Below are 16,065 nucleotides of genomic sequence, written 5' to 3'. Positions count from 1 at the left end.
GGCAAACAGACTCTGCCATCTCTAGAATCTTGGAGACCAAATGGGAAGTGGCTCTCAGGGTTCCCATGCTGGGCCTGGGTACACCCTCCCCAACTGCATCTGCTGGGAGAGTCAGGCAGACCACTGGCTGAGAACCAGTCCCCCAGATCCAGCCTGGTTGGCACCATCTCAAGGAAGTCCCGGGATCTAAGTGCTAACCATGTACAGACTGTGCAAAGGACCATGGGCATTGTATGCACATCAGCCAGGGCTGCCCGCTCCACCTTCTGTGACTCAGGCTATGGTGTGGACACCACCTAGCCCAGCATGACCCCTGAGTTGGCTGTCCCTCGGATCTCAGCCAAGCTGAAGTCAGAATTCTCCCAGACTCACCTCCCATCAAACCCAGCCCCTAACCCCTTGGCTCTATGGATACAACCCCGACCTGCAGAGACTAGGGTCCTCCTAACGGCCCTCTAACTGGCAGTGCCCACTCTCTCGCCAAAGATCCAGGGTGTGCTCACCCGCCCTCGTTAGCCAGGGCACTTCAACACCAGCTCCAAATATGCCCCAGGAGCAGGCCAGGTTCTTGGGTGACTAAGGGGAGAATAAGGCCCATATCCTGCATAAATAGGACACAAAGCAGCCACCGGCAATGCTACCACTAATGGACCGACTCATTCACTCTAGTTGTGAAAGTTGGGTAGGATTAGGACCTGGAGGGAAGGAAAGAGAGGTGCTTTCCAGACAGATAGAATTGCACCCACAAATGCTGGGAAGTGGTGCTTTCGTTGTTACTGAGTGTTGGACAACAGAAGCCACATGGAAGGTTCTGGCTCAAAGCCCTCGTGGGTGGCCAGTGCCTCCATCCTCACCACTGCCTGCTTCTCAGATGCCCGGCTGGACCCAAGCAAGCCCTGCTGCGGAGTTTGGCTCCCGGGAGGACCCGCCCTGGGCTAAGCCATGCCACGTGCTAGGGCTGGGGAAGAGGGGAGGTGTCCTTTGGCTGGGCACAGAGGACTCAAGGGGCCCTGGTGGAAAGTTTGACTCTGGCTGCAGTGCGCTGGCAGGAATCCCTTAGGCACCAGGGGGCAAGCCTCTGCAGCGCCTTCCTTCCAGAGATGCACCCACTCCAGCAGTCCTGAGAGGAGCCAGGAGCCCCCTGGCCACAGGTCTGAGGGCATCAGGGTGAGAAAAGTTTGCAAGAGTGGCCTGAGGGTCTGGTCTCCCTGCACCAAGCCAAGCATCTCAAGCCAGGGGTGCCAGTGGCTTTCCACATGTCCTGTCCCCACTCCTCTAGGAGGCAGAGGTCCTCCATCCTGGTCTTGGTTCTGAACTTGAACAAGGCTCTCTCCTCTCCAGGTCTGGATTCTCCCTCCTGCCCTGGGCAGAAGGTTCAAGAGTTTTTCCTAGACACCTTGGGACAAGGGTAGACATGTGGACCCTTCAAGTTGAGGAAAGAATTGGTGTCTGCCGCTTGGCAGTAGCTGGCTCTGTGGGGTGCATGCATCTCTAACCACTACCCTCTTCCTTATGGGTCTCAGTTGGAGCCAAGAGAGCAGGTGCAAGCCCTTCCCCAGGGGGTTTGAGCTCAGGAAGCAGAGCAAGCCTGCTTGTGTTTTCAAAGGTCATTTCTGCAAAAAGCCAGTCTCAGGGATCAGACTTGAGACCAGCCCTGGAGACCCCCTTTTTCCCTGCCAGAGGAACCAGGCAGCGCTGCCATCGCCAGAGCCTGGTGTGCGGCCAACGTCCCTGACACAATAGCCAACACTGCTGGCGGAGCGCTCCCTCCCCATGCAGTGTCCTGACTTCTCGGTCACCAAACATTCCTCTTCTCTCCCAGAAAGAAAAACTGGCGGACTAGCCCAGAAGTGGGGAGCAGCCAACAGTGGAAGCATGCCCCCTAACCCTGCAGGACCCCCCGTACACACACACAAACACACACACACACACACACACACACACACACAAGGCTACCTCAGAACAGAACACAACCGGTCGCAACATGCTTATCAATGGCTGCCCTGGGGAAGAAACAATAGAAACAAGGGCAGGGGCTGGCTTGGACAGGCCCCCCCCCCGCCCACCAGCCCACCCCTGTCACCAAGGCACCTACCCAGCACACTCCAGCAGGGACCCAAGCGACCCTGGGCTGCCGCTCCTGCCAGCCCGCCCGCCCGGGTCTCTACCCGGCTCCTCCCGCGAGCGGGCGGCGGTGGCAGTGGCAGCTCCGGGCGGGCGGGCAGGCGGGCAGCCGTGTCAAGCGGCTGCCTTCCCCAGACAGAGCTTCTTTGTGTCAGCAGAGCTATTTATGGACTTACCCAAGTTCCCCAGGGGAGCGGTACCTGCTGGGAAAAGCAGAACCAAATGACCAGGTTCCACCTCCCACATCTAGGTAGCGTTTTTTTTTTTCAAAACCCTTGCTTGCATCACCCGTCCCTCCCCCTCCTCCTCCTCCTCCTCCTCCTCCTCCTCCTCCTCCTCCTCCTCCTCCTCCAAGCGCCCTTCCCAAACACACCCTGTCCAGCCGGCCGCTGCCACTCTGGAGAGAGGCTGGATTTCCTTCTTCCATCAAACAGAAAACTCTGTGATTTCCCAACCACTTTCACCCGAGGAGGAGTCCGGGATGTCTCAAGGAAGACAGTCCTCAGCCAGCCCGTCCTTCAGCCTGCCAGGGGCTCCTTGCCTACACGCTCGCATTCGCCGTCGCTGGCCCTGGGACCCCTGCCACCAGCCCCCCAGGGCCCAAGCTGGCCCCCGGAGTGCTGCTCTGGAGAGAGAGGCGTCCATGCCTCCTGGCGGCAGCCCCTGGCCCTGGGATCCCGAGTGGGCTCCACCCCAAGCACATCCTGAGGGCTCCCGGTCTGGGGCAGCGCAAAGCCTCCGCTGCTGCTCCCTGGCAGGTCCAGGCCAATCACGGAGGAGGCTGCACTGTCACACCCCCACCCCTTGCGGATGGTCCCAGTGGGTGGTTGCGATTGAACCCGGTCTCCCGGCCAGCCCAGCTGACCCTGAGAATGCAGTTGCCCTGGAGGGTCAGGAAGTGGTGGCTCTGATCACCTCCAGGCAGCACCCTCCAGCACAGCTGGACACGTGTTTGATTGGGCACTTTTTTGTGTGCCTAACTCCGGGGAATCCAAGATAAGAGCTGGAGGCTTCCAGGCACAATGACTGAGAGGGACCCGGAGACATCTCTAACAGGAAGGTGGGGACTGTGGAAAGGGCACTGACCTGGAGGCAAGGCCCCTGCTCTAGTTCCAGCTCCAGGGGTCTCACTGTGCAAATTGCTGCCCCTCTCTGAGCCCTGGTTTCCTCCTCTGTAAAGCAGGACTGATGCCCCTGGGCCTGCCCACCATGGGATTAAAGGACGGCTCAGTGAGTGAGGGCAGCTTGGCTTCCCAGCGCATGGCTCCTGCATCAAGGCTGTTAAAGAGCTGGATCATCACTGGCACCTTCTGCTGAGGGGACGATGATTACCCTCTTGACAGATGAGAATCCAAGGTACAGATGGGCAAAGGGAGTTCCCCAGGGTCAACCAGCAAGGTGGCTGTGAGGCCAGGATTGAAGGCCAGTTGGTCCATCTCCAGGGTATCCACTTTTCACCATGACGCTGCCCTGCTACTGCGAGAAGTAGCTTTGGGAATACAAAGCCATTCTCTGACGCTGTGGCTGTGACTGCTGCACTGTGTCATCTGACTTTGACAAGTGCTCCCTGGGCTATGCCTACACCATCTCATGGCCACTCCACCTGCGTGGAAGGCGCCTGGGATTCAGCACAGGAACAACTGGGCACAAGAAGCCCCACCCTCCTGTCCTCACACCCCCACCCCCAGCCACAGCAGGCTGAAGTGCTGTCCCCCGCCTCCCACTCTCCCTGTAGTCGTCTCAGTGCCTCTGCCCATTTCTCTGCCTGCCCCCCGGCTTCCCTCTCTGCTTTTGGGTTCCTGTCTTGCTCACAGTCATGAGCACACACATGCGTGCACTGCAAGAGAACTTCCTTTACCAGGGTCCACCGCACAGAACGACCCTCACCTGAGTGAGTCACTTATGAACTCCAACCAGTGTTTGTCATGTTCCTGGGGGCGACGCCAAGCAGTCCTTGCAGGGGCCTTGAAGCTGCCATCCTGCAGGCTCCTGAGAAGCAGGACCCACCCGTGGCCTGGGAAACCACGGAGGTGAGTCTCAGGAGGTACCAACTCTAACGGGGGCTGAGTAATTCCCAGGGCGGCGGGTTCTCAGGATGAAATTCCTGGTGCCTTGGATGAGAATCTCGGGTAGAGAGGCTGGGGCAGGGGCAGGGAGCCACTGACAGCTGGAGGGCCTAGGAGACCTTCCGCTCCTCACACCCACACACAGCCAGTGAAATGGAGGTGCAGAGAGGGTAAGTGATTTTCCCAAGGAAACAGAGCAAGCTAGTGGCAAGGCCGGGAGCAGGGACTGGACGACTCCTTGTCCAGCGCTCCTCCTACTTCTCAGCTCTTGGTAAACGATGGTGCTGCTCAGTGCAGGAGAGATGGGGACCCAGGGAGTGGCAATATCCTTCTGGCCACAGGCCACAGGGTCAGCACCTGGGCACACAGGGCCTGGGCCCCATTTGTTGACCCGTGTATTTAACACTAAGCACTCCATGTCAGCCCTCTTCCAAAGCATGGACCTTGCGTTTCCTGATGGCAGGTGCTATGTATTGGGGACACATGCCACAAATGATGGGGGTGGTGTAAGAAAGAGCAAGTCTCCTCAAGTTCAAGTTCATAAGGAGCTCTGGCTTGTAGCCTGCAGATTCCAGGTTAAGTCCCTTCCCCATCCTGGTTTCTGTGCTCCATTTATAAAATGAGAGCTCGGGATGGAGCTCAGTAGTAGAGCACTTGCCTAGCATGCACGAGGCCCTGGGTTTGATTTCTAGCACTGCAAATGGGGGGGGGGGAAAGGAGATCCCATCTCTAAAATGAGGCCAGGGCCCAGGGACCTCATCCCCCTCTCTCCCTTGTGTGGTCAGTCTCACACCCCCTCTAAACTCTCACACTGAAAGAGTTGGCTCAATACCACCATTTCCAGTGGTATTTAGAAAGAGCATAGTCTTTGGGGGGGGGGGTCCAAAAACTTTGAATGTGAATTAATAATGGACGAGTCACTTAAATGTGTTTGAGTCTCAGTTTCCTCACCTTAAAATAGGGTTATTACCATCTGCCTGACTGGACTCTGTTGGGGGACCCAAAGAGGTAGCACATTAGATTGCCTGGCACACAGTAAGTGCTCAATAAATAGAAGCCATCAAGGCTGCTGTTGTTGCCTATCATCATGCCTATCTCATAGATCAAGAAACTAAGGTACAGAAGTCACATGGCAAAGCACCGGCACACCAGGCAGGAAGGCTCCGAGGCCCGAGCTCTGAACTGCAAGTTCTGCCCCCAACCTCGTGTTTCCTAAATCTCTCCCCTCTTGCCATGGGCAATTCCCCAGCAACCTCAGACAGCAAAGGACAACCCCACCTGCTCCCTGAGTCTGCAGCCCCCAGCCGCAGCAAGGAGAGGCCCACATGTGGCAATCATGAGGCCCTGTGGAGCTGGCCCTGAGGATTGCCACGGGCTGGCTTCTGCCTCCAGCCTGGAGACACTTCGCCATCACCTCAGCAGTACCAGCCTGACCTTGGGTGGCTGCAGCAGCACAGGATGGCCAGGAGCCATGACCATCTCCCTTCCTGGCTCCAGCCCAATTGGCCACATGCTAACCTGAGATTTCAAGCTTTCAGGAGCAATCCTCGACCCGCCGCCCTCATGCCAGCTCCAGGGCCATGCTGTGCCCTGACAGCCTGAGTTCCTGGGGAGTGTTCAGCCCCTGACTCAGCTCTGGGGAGACCAGGCCTGTAGCCTTGGCTGCTAGGATCTGTTCATCCACGCACTCCCCTGGGTCCACCCACTGCTTGGACCACTGGGCTGGAGCCAGGTCCTCCAAATAGAAGGTCAGTGGGAGAGAGACTAGACCGAAACGCCAACTTTGCTGCTGCCTTCTGCGAATTCTGGAGCAAGGCCAACCCTTTCTCTGAACCTCAGTTTCCCCATCTCTAAAATGTGCACAGGGGTTGGACTTGGTCCGTCCATTCAAAGTGTGGCCTATGGAACGTGAACAGTTTATCACTGGACTGCAAGGTGGTAAGCAGCCAGACTGAGAGCATTTAGGAACTTCCATGGCAACTTGACATTGCCACATCGAAGCATGAGGTCAGCAACAAGTTCCCTGGAATAGGGTGCAGGCCGGCGCCGTGTTATCAAAGCCACATAACAAACCATAGCCCTCCCACCAGTGGCTGAAGAGGCTCTGATTGAAGTCTGGTTGAAGAGTGTCCCCGGGCTATAAGAACCCACTAACTGGGACCCTGTCATGCTTCTTACCCTGCAGTGGGACTCACAGTCACCGTAACTGTCCCCCCTCCACTGCTCAGAGTGGCACTGTCCCTCACCTACCTCAGCCAGACTCTTAAGTGTCATCCATCTCCCAAAAACCCTCCACCATGAGTCACCAGATCTTGCAGATCTCACCTCCTGTACATCACGTGAATCTTTCCTCTCTCTCAATCCCTGGGGCCTCCAGCCCTGGTCCAGGCCACCATCATCTCTCCCGAGTACAGCACACCTTCCACACCCTCCCCCAGGAGGCCACTGTGCGCAGTCTACACGGCAGATGCAGCGCCAGGAGCTCCCGCTGCCCTCAAGACCAAGTTCAGACTCCTTGCCGCGACTTCTCAGGCCCTCCCTGCACCGTCTGCCCCGAGCTCTCTTCCAGCCTCATCTCAAGCTTCAGCCACCTCCCCCGTTCCTCCCCCTGGTCTGGCCTGCTTTGGGGGACAATCCTTATAGATCCCAGACCCTCAGAAACTCTCCTAATATCCTGTCCAGATCCTCCCAACGGATTGGTCCGATGTTCTCATTGGACCATTTTCTTATCTGTCGTTGACAGGTTCCACGCTGTTCATAGTTAGTGATGTCTGTCTCTCCTCCTGCTGTCCTTCCACCACACTGGACTGTTAGCTCTATGGAGATGAGGACAGAGCTGGCTGATGAACCAAAGGGAGGAGGACATCTGAGTTTGTGCCTGACCAGCCTCCGTTCACCCTCTTTGCCATCCACGGGACGACACTTCCCTCCCACATTCTCAAATCGGATGACTCGTATGGAATGGACCCATCTCATACTCCAGAAGTGGGCATGTGACCCAAGCAGGCCTCAGCCAATTAGTTATCCCATCCTGTTGTCCCTGGTGACTGGGACGGTGACATGATCCAACTCGGGCCCATGGGACTCAGGCCCAGGGGCTACCATTGAAATGGTGGATGGGATCCAACCACAAGGCTATGACCCTGTTACTTCTGTCAGCTCCACCGCCACCACCGAGGATTGAGCAATGCTAAGGAAGAAGAACCAAGACATGGAAAAGTGAGGCCCGTTCTAGGTCAAGGTCCTGAATCCAGGGATGCATGGAGGTGACCCTCCGTAACCCAGTGAGCGCTGCTTATTGGCTGAAGCTAATCTGAGTTGGGTTTTTGTCACTTGCAACTGGCAAATTCCTGACTAATAACTCACTGGTGCTAAGTACATTCGACACTCCAGGTGTGTTGGCTCATTCATGAAGTCACACCCAGCCACACTCAGCAGGAAGAAGATGACTAAGTTTGCTCAATAGAAAGAGTCATCTGGCGGCTATTTAGAGAGGTGACTAAAGGGACAGGAAGAGGCAGAGGGAGATCCACCAGGAGACCATGTGACAGAGATGAGGCCTGGAGAGAGTGGCTGAGACAGAAGGAACGGAAGAGAGCAGAAGATGCCCTGGAGAATCCTTGACAGCCTCTGCCCCTCTCGGGCCTCAGTCTCCCAGTACAGTATCTCAGTCCGTCATTCTAGAACGCCCACGTGTTGGGCAGATTACATATTATAGCAAAAGGAAAGCACACTCCACCAATGTTAGGTGCCATTATTATTACTATAGTCAGTATTAGGAATTTCAAAAAGAGGAAATGGAACACAAAGTCCATAAACAATGAATATCAATAGAAATTGTCCTTGAGCTAAGGGAAGACTCGGGTCTGCTGACAGAGGGTTTACCCTGTCAGTACCCAAGGAGAACAAGCGACTAGGAATAATCTGGTGGAATTTCCAAATATCAATGATTCAAAAAAGAAATCTTGTCTGTTTCCATAAAGAAAATCTAAGAGACTCAAATAAACAGTGTGATTCTTACCAGCACTAAAACTCAGAGACCACAGAGGACAGCTGCTAGGTTTGCAGGGAGAAGGACTATTAGCCTAGAACTCTTGACTCAGGCAAACTACGGCTCAAGCACGAGGGCAGACATCTTCAGATCTCCAAGAACTTAGACAGCACACCACCTCAGCCCCTTTCTGGAAAAAATTACTCAGGAAAGCTCTCGGACACCAGGAAATCGAAGCCCAAAAGTCAAGTGAGACACGAAGCGGTGGGAGAGACCGATAGCAAGCCACCAAGGCAGAACTTTTATAGGTTCAACTACCGATAACAGAGAGTTAAAGGCAATTTTCAATAAATGATTATTCAAACACAATGTCACTAACATTTTAAAATAGTGACCATGGGTAACAATAAAACTGAAATTCCGGATGATCTCAACACTATCTAGGAGGTACAGAGAAAAGGGAAGACAAGTACCGGCCAACCGACAGGGTTTGCTGTGGGTTGTAGGAGGTGAGGACGGACCATTGTAGCTCTGCTGAAATGCTTGAGGTTGAAATATGTGTGGGGAAGAGGAAAAAGGAAAAGCATCAGCTGCCTAGAGCTGGAAAGTATAACTTCAAAGGGGAATTTGCTGGAGAAAATAGAGGCTGGCCCTGGGGTGCTTACTACCACTAAAGCAGCAGGAAGCAAGAGCCAGGGAGTTTGAGGCCAGGGCCAACGTGGAGCTGTGAGGGGCACAGGAGAGTTCAAAACCCCACCCACCTCTGGGGGAAAATTTGGTCCATGATAAATGAAAAAAAAAGGAAGAACAGTTAAAAAATATAGGGTTGGAAAAACTGGTCAACTGTTTGGGGGGGACAATAATAAGGGTTAATCCATCTGACACCAGGCACTAAATTAACTGTAAATGGATTATAAACACAAACGTAAAAATTAAAAGGACAAAGGGTAAAAATACCAGAATAAAATATTCCTCATGATCTCAGGGTAGTAAAGGCCTTAGTAAGTACCAGCCACCCCCCCCAAAAAAATTGATAACAAATTGATTATTAAAATTGATTATCAAAAAGATTAATATTTGAATAATAAATGATAGTACAAATGAGGTTAAAAGGCAAACAGCAAGCTGGAAAAGTATTTACGTCCTATAATAAGCAAAGGTTTAATATTCTGATCATGTAAAAGCTCTTACACACAAGAAAACTGGGTCAGTGATATGAACTGGCAAGCCAAAGAAGAAATATAGATAACTAATAGGCATAAAAAGAAGCCCAACCTTGTTAGTAATCAAACAAATGCAAATCAATATGGAAGGTGATTTTTCACTTCTCAAGCCAACAGAGCTCAAAGAATAGCATCCAGGGTTGGGTAAGGGACAGGGAAACAGGTGCTCTCGTTCTGTTAGTAGGGATGCAAATTGCACATGCATTTCACCACTGTGTTCCTTTGTTTTCTTATCTATAAAATGGGAATAATAATAGTGCTGGGCAGATTTACATGTGTAGACAGAAGGAAAGCAATTTTAGAGGACTTTGGTAGCGTGGGTCACACTCTACCCTAAAGTGCAAGATGGAATAGAACAGTCCTCGCATGCTCATTGCAACATTGCTCCAAATATCAAAGCATCAGAAACAACCTAATTGTGCATCAATAAATAAATCATGATCCTTTGGCTACTAAAAATGAAGATGGAGAACTTTTAAGTATCAATGTAAAAGATTTCTACAACATAGTAAGTTTTTATATTTGAGTTTTTATATTTGCGTGTAATACAATATTATTTAGTAAAATAATATGTGCATGGAAAAGGATTTGGAAGAACCATGTCAATCATTAGTGGCTATTGATGGGGAAAGGGCTGGAAGAATGGGGGGGAGGGGTCTTGATTTTATTCAGTTCAGTTAAATTTAGATTTATGTTTGTGGGTGTATGGTGCTAGGGATCAAACCCAGGTCTTCACCTGTGCTAGGAGTTATGGTTTGGATGAGTGTCCCCCAAAAGATCATGTGTGAGACAATCCAGGAATGTTCAGAGGTGGAATAACTGGATTGTGAGAGTTGTAACCTAATCAGTGGATTAATCCACTGATATGGATTATCTGGGTGATAACTGTAGGTAGTTGGGGAGTAGCTGGAGGAGGTGGGTCACTAGGGGGGTGCATGCCTTTGGAGTTTATATTTTGACCCCAGGAGAATGGCTGTCATGTCCTGAACTGCTTACTCCACCATACACTTCCACCATGAAGTTCTGTTTCTTCTTGGGCCCAGAGCTATGGAGTTGGCCAGCCATGGACTCAACTTCTGAAACGATGAGCCCAAATAAGCTTTTCCGGGCTGGGGATGTGGCTCAAGCAGTAGCATGCTCGCCTGGCATGCGTAAAGCCTGGGTTCGATCCTCAGCACCACATACCAACAAAGATGTTGTGTCCGCCGAGAACTAAAAAATAAATATTAAAATTCTCTCTCTCTCTCTCTCTCTCTCTCTCTCTCTCTCTTAAAAAAAAAAGTTTGCACTGTCTATACTCTTCTCCCCCAACTTTAAAAAAAAAAAAAAAAACAAGTAAGCTTTTCCTCCTCTAAATTGTTCTCAAGTCTTTTGGTCACAGCAATGAAACAGCTGCCAAAACACCAGGCCAGCATTCTATTGCTGAGTTACACTCACAGTCCAAGATTCTATTTCTGTTCTGTCTTTGAGGCAGGGTCTTGTTATGTTGCAGGACTGGCTTTGAACTTGCAATCCTCCTAGTTCAACCTCCTGAGTAGCTGGGATGACAAGCGTGCACCACCCATACCTGACTTCCAGCCCAAGTTTGTAATTTTTATACAATTTTTGTAGAAGCATGTTTCAGTTAAAGCACATATATAATGTTAAATAAATAAATATTCCCATTCACAATATAAATAAAAATCTATGTTCCCCACAATAGATAACAAAAAATGTGCAAGTCACACATGAATCTTGTTTTCAAAACTTTGCCTGGGAAATATTTTTTAAAGATTTGCGTAAATGAAGAGATATGATCCTATTCCCAAATGAGAACATGCTATTGTAATGATTTTAATGCTCCCATTTTTATAAATTTTAAAGTATACTGACAATAGGAATCTCAAAGAGATTTAAAACCACAATGAGACACTACTTCAAACCCACTAGGATGGCTATATTTTTTTTAAAAAATGGAAAATTATAACTGTTGGCAATAATGTGAAGAAATTAGAATCCTCATACATTGATAGTAGAAAGTAAAACTGCACCGTCTTTTGGGAACAGTCTAATGGTTCCTCAAAAAGTTAGGCACTTGACCCAGAAATTCCACTCCTAAATATGCGCCTAATAGTCAAAAGGTAGAAACAACCCTAATGTCCATCAATAAACAATACATGGTACAGCCATATGATGGAATGATATTCAGCCACAAAAAGAAATTAGGGATTGATACAGACTACGGCATGGAAGAATGGGGGATCATTATGCTAAATAAAATAAAGAAGCTATTCACAAAAGACCAAACACATGATTCCATTTATATGAAATGTCCAATATAGGCAGATCTATAGAGAAAGAATGCGGATTAGTGGTTGCTAGGATGGGAGGAGATGGGGGGAATTCATGGGTGACAGCTAAAGGGTATGATTTTTTTTGAGATAATAAAAATGTCCTAAAATTGATTGTAGTGATGATTGTACAAATTTGAATATGCTAAAACCCGTAAACTCATATATTTTATGTCTTATGTTGCAGGACTGGCTTTGAACTTGCAATCCTCCTAGTTCGCCTCCTTATGGGTGAATTGTATGGTATTTAAATATCTCAATAAAGCTGTTGCCAAAACAACTTACAGATATGACTATCTATAAATCAGAATTACCTGTAGCTTAAGAAATAATAAAAATAGCCAGGTGTGAGGTGGCTGAGGCAGGAGGATTGCAAGGTCAAGGCCAGCTTGGTCAACTGAGTGAGACCTTCCCTGTCTCAAAATAAAGAGGACTGGGGGTGTAGCTTCATGGTAGAGTGCCCCTGAATTAAATCCTCAGCACCACAAAAAAGGAGAAGAAGAAATAAAGAATAAAAATTAAAAAGTAGCATACAAATATCTTTATTATATAAAGAGCTCTTTGGGAATAAATAACTAAATGATAATAAACAGTCCAACTGAAAAAAATGGCAGAAGATTTGAACAGACTATTTCCAAAAGATGACATATAAATGACTAAAAGGCATATAAATAAATGTTTACATCTCTAGTGAACAGATTTTAAAACATAACAGTATGCAGGGTACATACGCCCTGAGTGTACAGGGAAATGGACATTCTTTTACCAAGACTCCTTGGTTCCCTGGAAAGCAGGACTTTCCGTGCTAACTAGAGCAAGACCCATCAAGGCAGGTGAGCTGTTCCATCTAAGGTGGGGCTAGAGATTGTTCCAGGCCTACTTGGGGGTAGGCTCAAGAATCCATTGCACACCTACCCATCCACTGACCCAGAAATGCCAACAAAGCGTTCGTTCTTTCAACAATTATTTATTGAGAGTCAAACTGGATGCTGAGCCCGAAGCTGGGGACACCAACATTTATCTACCAGGATTTTTATCTCAGGTGTGTGTAACAAGGAAAAACTGGGAACCACTTGAACGTTGACCTGCTGGAGATGGTTTAAATAAAGCATGTTTGATCTACATAATGAATTACTCTGCAGGCACTAAATAAAAATGATGTTGTTAAGAATAACGTGGATATACTACACGGAAGAAAGCCGGTTAGGAAATGGCACCAGTAACCCCAATTTGTAAATAAGATATATATGTGTGTCAACAAATGCCTGACAAGTTAACCCCCCCCCCCCCAAAGTTAACCGTGGTTATCTCTGGGTGCTGGGATTAGGCTCATTTCCTTCTCCTGGTTCATCTGCTTAAATCTATTCTTTATCATAAACATAAATTCCATGAATCGCTTTTACAATCCAAAAAAAGTCAACTGCATGAGAAATTATACTAATAATCCTGCCATGCCCCCAAGGGACGAGGCCCCTAGTTATGGGGTGACAGAGTCACACCTGTGTTCGATGTTCCACGTCATGACAGCCTCTCCTGTTAGCGTTGTAAGAGATGTTCTCGCCACCACCCTCTGATCATCACAACAGTCAGCACGACAGGTGTTCGTGTGTGCTCTTGCCTCATTTTGTACTAACCCTACAGCTACCAGTGCCCACAGAGGCCCTGGACCCCTGGCCCCTCTGCCTCTACGCCCACAAGCCTCTAGCTGCCTCTGCCTGTTCCCAGGGAAGGGCAGAGAAAGACCCCAAGGGGAGAGGCCTCACTCCTGAGGCCAGTTCTATGCTCCTCCTCCCTGCAGAGAGTGCAGGAGGTGACCAAAAACAAGTCAGCAAGGGAGGGGACATCAGCAAGGGGAAGGCCTGGCGCTGACCGAGGTCAGGGCACAGAGTGGACTAACCGGGGGACTCCTCGCCTGCCAGGCGACACTCAGGAAGCCCGACTACATCCGGTAGCAGGAGTTCCCAGGCCCCGTGAGCCCAGAGGCAGCGAGAGAAAACCTCGCAAGGTCTCAGGCTGCCCTGTGAAACAGCAGGAGGAAGACCGCCTTCCTCTGGAACCTTCTCCCCAGACTAAGTGACTGCAGGCCAGTCCTCCAGCCCTGGACCTCCAGGGCCTCCCGGTGGGGAGGGTGGGGGAGGGGAGGGCTGCTGCTCCAGGACCTTCCCAGACCTGAATTCTGTGACCCTGCGGGACTTCCTCACCAAGGGCCCCGGCAGGAAGAGGAAGGGGGCCAGGAGTCTCCACCCTGCTCCCAAAGGGGCCCCCTCCTCTTCCCTCAGTTGTGGTTCCCACTTCTATTTTTAGAACAGACCACAGGGGAGCGCCTCACCTCCACCAGCCCGCCCCCACCCTTGGAGCTCCAGGTAAAACAGGGGCCCATTCATTCCGCTCCAGCAAGAACATGCCAGGAATTTCTAGACAAGCCGGCCACTAGACAACCTCTCCCTAAGCCATTAGCTGGCCTGGTTTCTCACTTTTCCATTACAGCCAAAACAGTGGCTTGTATTTCTTAATGACAACTCTGTGCATTGCTGAGAGACGAGGAGAGCCATCTAAGACCATCTGTGCCCTGCTCTGTGCCCCCAACCCAGCAGAATCTTCAAAAGCCTGGTACCAGCTGTGTGCCCTTGGCCAAGTCTTACCTCCCAGTTGGTTTGGTTTCTGTAAATCACCTTGTTAATCAATTGACCTCAGTAGGGAACAGGGGAGGATTATTTATTTATTATTTATTTATTTATTTTAGAGACACCTTAGAAGAGTCTATGGTTAATTCTAGTTATTCAACATAAATACTGACTTCTCTGCTTTGGGATATGTGCTGGGTTGTGGTCCCAAAGTCTTCTGGGGGTTAACCATCGAATGTACTTTCCAATGGAAACCGTGTCATAAATCATGGTCATCTTCCTGGGCTACTTTTCCCTTAATGTTCTTCCATGGAAGAAAAATGGTAGAAAACTAAATTTGCAATAATAGAATTAAACTCAAATGGAAAAGCACTAATGTTTAAAAGACACCTTTTAAGAAAATTTATCTTCAATAGTATTGTCTGAGGGATAAGGAACAGATGTTAAGGGCAATGAAACAAGTCCACGACAACTTCTGGGGAAGGGTCTGCAGGAGAGAGAGACTTCCGACCACTCCAAAAACTGAGCACTGCACATTGATGACCATCAGTTCCACTTGAAGTCAGCCTGATGCTGTAGACCAGAGCTGGTAAGGTTCAAGACACACATGTGCACCTGTCGCTGTGAAGTTCCAACGATTCCTGGGTGTGCCAGGCCACCTGAGCAGAAGGGAAGGAGGGAGGGGAAGGTTCTAGACTGAGAGCTCCTTGTGCTGGCCTCCCAGGGGAGCCTGGAAGAGGTGGCCCTGGGTGAGATGGAGGCAGGAGTGGGTTTAATTTTGGGCATCTGTGATGAGGACCCTGACTGGTATAAGATCCACAAGCAAACCTCGAGTTAGGAGTGCATGATGGATATTAACCCAGTACGTGTGCGTGTTTCCACACACATGCTCTCTGATGTCTGCTCCTTCTTTACCTTAAGGGTCCCGAGGCTTCCTGCCCATTCTCCCCTCTGGAATCCAGTGTGGAACTGTCCCAAGGGATCAGGTGTGTGTCTGGAGACAGTGACAATGATGAAGAACTTGAACTAGTTCCAGCTGTCCATCAAGGGCTCTATCCTCTTGGAGGAGGTAGCTACTCTATACTGAACCTTGTGGTTCTATCTGAGTAGTTTGGAATTTGATGAATCCTGGAGACCATTAAAGTTCAACTCCTTCATTTTTCTTGGTAAGGAAATGGATGATTAGAGATGAGAAGCAATTTGCCCAAGGTCACATAGCAAGTACCAGCAAAGTCAGTATTTGATCCAAGAGCATTGGAATTCTACTTTGGTTTTCCACGAGACAAGTGAGAGGGGGGAGCCCTAAAACGTGGGGAAGAGAACCATAATAGCAGCTCTGGTCAGGTTTCCTTTCCCTCTGAGGAGACTCTGGTCAGCATGGGAACATGGTTGCTACCCTTGACTCTGATGTGAATCTGATTAGATTGGCTCATAAACCCCTTGGGACTCCAGCCCTGCCCTGGTATCTGCAAAGCAAGGGGTAGGACAATAAAAAGAGCTCTGAGCAAGAGAGTCCTCTGACCTGAAGTTCTAGCCCTGGCTCTGATGCTAACTTGCCCATGACCCTGGCCAGGTCACTTCCCCTTTTGGATCCTGTTTCCTCCTGTAATTTCCAGAACATGAGAGGCTTGCACTGGGCAGCCCAATACAACATCTACTGTGGGCCAGACAACAGCAAAAGACAAATAAAACATGGCCTCCACTTGC

General features: G+C 49.9%; 1 protein-coding gene across 4 annotated transcripts in view; it reads right to left on the bottom strand.

The window, feature by feature from the left end:
* The window catches only part of Rgs3 (regulator of G protein signaling 3), a 117,090-nt gene that overhangs the window by 28,490 nt on the left and 72,535 nt on the right, over nucleotides 1–16,065 (bottom strand). The window contains exon 1 of one of the 4 annotated variants that reach the window (XM_077797082.1): nucleotides 2,301–2,380. The exons of 2 other annotated variants lie outside the window; for them this stretch is intronic. The gene's annotated coding sequence lies outside the window, so the exon portion shown is untranslated. Of the gene's footprint in view, nucleotides 1–2,095; nucleotides 2,264–2,300; nucleotides 2,381–16,065 lie in introns of those variants that run through there. One more of the 4 variants, XM_077797081.1, reaches the window with a different exon arrangement.

Source organism: Urocitellus parryii, chromosome 4 (assembly GCF_045843805.1).
Source record: "Urocitellus parryii isolate mUroPar1 chromosome 4, mUroPar1.hap1, whole genome shotgun sequence".
In the NCBI taxonomy this organism is placed as follows: domain Eukaryota; kingdom Metazoa; phylum Chordata; class Mammalia; order Rodentia; family Sciuridae; genus Urocitellus; species Urocitellus parryii.
This window is presented reverse-complemented; position numbering and strand designations above follow the sequence as displayed.